This window comes from Chelonoidis abingdonii, chromosome 7 (assembly GCF_003597395.2).
Source record: "Chelonoidis abingdonii isolate Lonesome George chromosome 7, CheloAbing_2.0, whole genome shotgun sequence".
Taxonomy (NCBI): Eukaryota; Metazoa; Chordata; order Testudines; family Testudinidae; genus Chelonoidis; species Chelonoidis abingdonii.
In genome coordinates, this window is record NC_133775.1 from 105,688,730 (window position 1) to 105,691,988 (window position 3,259).

Consider the following 3,259-nt stretch of genomic DNA (forward strand, 5'->3'; position numbering starts at 1 on the left):
ACCCCCCTCAGACACTTAGCAGGGCTTGGCAACGGCCCGGTTGCCCCGCAGCGTGTGTGGCGCAGCGGTAGGCCCATTGGGGGACGGGCACCGTGAGGGTTTCTCCCCCACGACACAACGCGTTGCCAGGGGCTCTAGGGAGGAGACCAGACTGCCCAGGCTTGCGGTTCCGCCCTCCTCTGTTGGTTGGCGCCGGCTGCGCGCCAAAGAAGCGCTCACCGGAGCCCCGGTGAGTCTCACAGCGAGACTTTCGGGCCGGTGAGGTCGAGCCCGTGGACCCGTCGAGCCGTCGTGTGGCAGGACCTGGGCTTTCGGAGGTGGAGGCTGGCGCAGCCGTCCCGCTGAACAGCGACGTGAGGGCCGCTTGGTGGGCGCCAGCCGCCCCGCCCCCCGGGCAGGCCTGACAGGAGACCGGGCTGCCAGGCGGCCGGCCGTCCTCCCCCGTTACCTGCCAAGCGAGGGCTGAGGCGAGGGACAAAGGTGGTGCAGGAGGCTTCGCTGAAGGCGGTCAGGGAGGCGAAAAGAGGACGCCCACGCAAACGGCGTGCTTCACCGCGGTACATATATTCCGGCGCAGCAGCCTAACCCCTGCGCCAACCCGCCAGCCTAATCGCCGTGAGTGGGTGACGCGCCGCGACCTTCCGTCGGATGCACGTTGGCCAATTTTCTGACCGCCGAAAAGAGTGGACGTGCGATGCTTGCCGGATGAGTGGCACGATCAAAACTCACCCATGGACCACGGTGCCTGGCAGCATGGCTGAGGTTAATGTGAGAGACGTACCGTCCGAGACTCAAGTCTCATGCTGGTACCGTCACAACAAGATCTTGTAGTTCGTCAGCCGACTTGTCGCGACGGGGCAAAGGCTCCAACTGACTTACCCCCTGGCCAATGAGACGCGCCACCTGCGACGGGCTCTATGTACGGTGAGAGTGGAGAAGCGGGGGACCTCTAGATGCTCCGTTGAGTAGCTGTGTTGACGCGTACCGCGGCTCTTGTAAATCTAGCAAGTAAACCCGTTTTAGATAGGGCGGCGGCACTCAAATCCAGCACGTGCAGAGCGATAACCAACTCGATATCCACTGGCCCCCTAGCTCTCATAGGCGCTCGCCCGACTGACAGCGCCGGACTAGCGCTCTTAAAGGCGCCCCCGCCACCCTAGAAAGCGGCCTCGCTCCAGCACAGGCGCGCGCGCGCGCGGGGGCGCCCCTCTGGAGGGCACGCGCTCCGCCTCGCTCTCCGCCAATGCGTGTGCTGCAGGCTGGCGGCCCGCAGACTAGCGATCCGCCGTGGCAGGCGCGCCAGCTCGGCATCGGTGGGGCTTCCATACCCCCGCACCCTCCTGGGCGGCCCGGAGGGCGGAGCAGCCCAGTGCCAGTGGCCGCCAGACCGCCTAGGCTCCATGGGCGGCCCTCTACACCAGCCAGGATCTGCACCGACCCCCAGCACACCGAGAACCCACTGTAACCCACCACGGCCAGCCTCCGGACCCCTCACGGGCCAGCCTTCTTGCTGAAACTGTCCAATCCCGTCGATGCCTCCGGCCCCCTGGCTACGGCCCGCCTCCGCCCCCTGACTGCCCCAAGCCTCGCTCAGCCTTCCGGACCCTGCACGGCCCCAGCCACCCGCGTGAACCTACCTCGCTCAGCCTCCCGGATCCCTGCACGGCCAGGCCTCCTGCTGGGCCCCGGCCTCCCTCAGTCTCCGGACCCGTCTGCACGGCCCAGCCTCCTGCTGGCGCCCCCGGCCCTCCCCAGCCCTCCAGACCCTCTGCACGGCCCAGTCAACCCGCTGACTTGCCTCGCTTCAGCCTCCGGACCCCTGCACGGCCCAGTCACCCGCTGAACCTTGCCTCGCTCAGCCTCCGAGATCCCTGGCACGGACCAGCCTCCTTGTGGAACCTGCCTCCCTCAGCCTTCCGGGGAAAACCCCCCCGCCGGCCAGCCTCCTGCTGGGCCCCAGCCTCGCTCACCGCCGGACCCCTGCCCGGCCAGCCACCCGCTGAACCTGCCTCGCTCAGCCTCCGGACCCTGCACGTCCACCCGCCTCCTGCTAGAACCTGCCTCCCTTTTCAGCCTCCGGACCCCTGCCACGGCCAGCCTCCTGCTGAACCTGCCTCCCTCAGCCTCCGGACCCCTTGCAGGCCAGGCCTCGCTGACTGAAACCTGCCTCCCTCAGCCTCCGAGACCCTGCACGGCCAGCCCCTTCCTGCTGAACCTGCCTCGGCTCAGCCTCCGGACCCCTGCACGGCCAGCCTCCTGCTGGGCCCCAGCTCGCTCAGCCTCCGGACCCCCTGCACGGCCCGCCACCCCGCTGAACCTACCTCGCTCAGCCTTCCGGATCCCTGCACGGCCACCTCCTGTGGGCCCCGGCCTCCCTCAGTCTCCGGACCCCTGCACGGTCCCAGCCTCCTGCCTGGGCCCCGCCTCCCTTCAGCCTCAGGACCCGCTGCACGCGCCCAGTCACCTCCGCTGAACTTGCCTCGCTCAGCCTCCGGACCCACTGCACGCGCCCAGTCACCCGCTGAACCTGCCCTCGTCTCAAGCCTCCGGATTCCCTGCTACGTCCCAGCCTCCTGCTGGGCCCCAGCCTCCCTCAATCTTCCAGACCCCTGCACGGCCAGTCACCCGCCTGAAACCTGCCTCGCTCAGCCTCCGGACACCCTGCACGGCCAGCCTCAATGCTGGGCCCCGGCTCCCCTCAGCCTCCAAACCCCTGCAGCGGCCCAGTCACCCGCTGAAACTGCCTCCCTCAGCCTCCCGGACCGCTACACGGCCACCTCCTGCTGGGCCCGGCCTTCCTCAGCCTCCGGATCCCTGCACGGCGCCAGTCACCCGCTGAACCTGCCTTGCTCAGCCTCCGGACCCCTGTACGGCCCAGTCACCGCTGAAACCTGCCCGCTTCAGCCTCCGGACCCCTGTACGGCCAGTCACCCGCTGAACCTGCACTTCACTCGCCTCCGGATCCCTGCACGGCCAGCCTCCTGCTGGGCCCCGGCCTCCCTCTATTCTCCGACCCCCTGCACGGCCCAGCCTCCTTGCTGGGCCCCAGCCTCCAGATCCGGCACGGCCCAGTCACCCAACCTGAACCTGCTCACTCAGCCCTTCCGGATTCCCTGCACGTCCAGTCACCCGCGAACCTTGCCTCGCTTCAGCCTCCGGACCCTGTACGGCCTCAGTCACCCGCTGAACCTGCCTCGCTCAGCCTCCGGACCCCTGTCGCCCAGTCACCCGCCTGAACCTGCCTCGCTCAGCCTCCGGA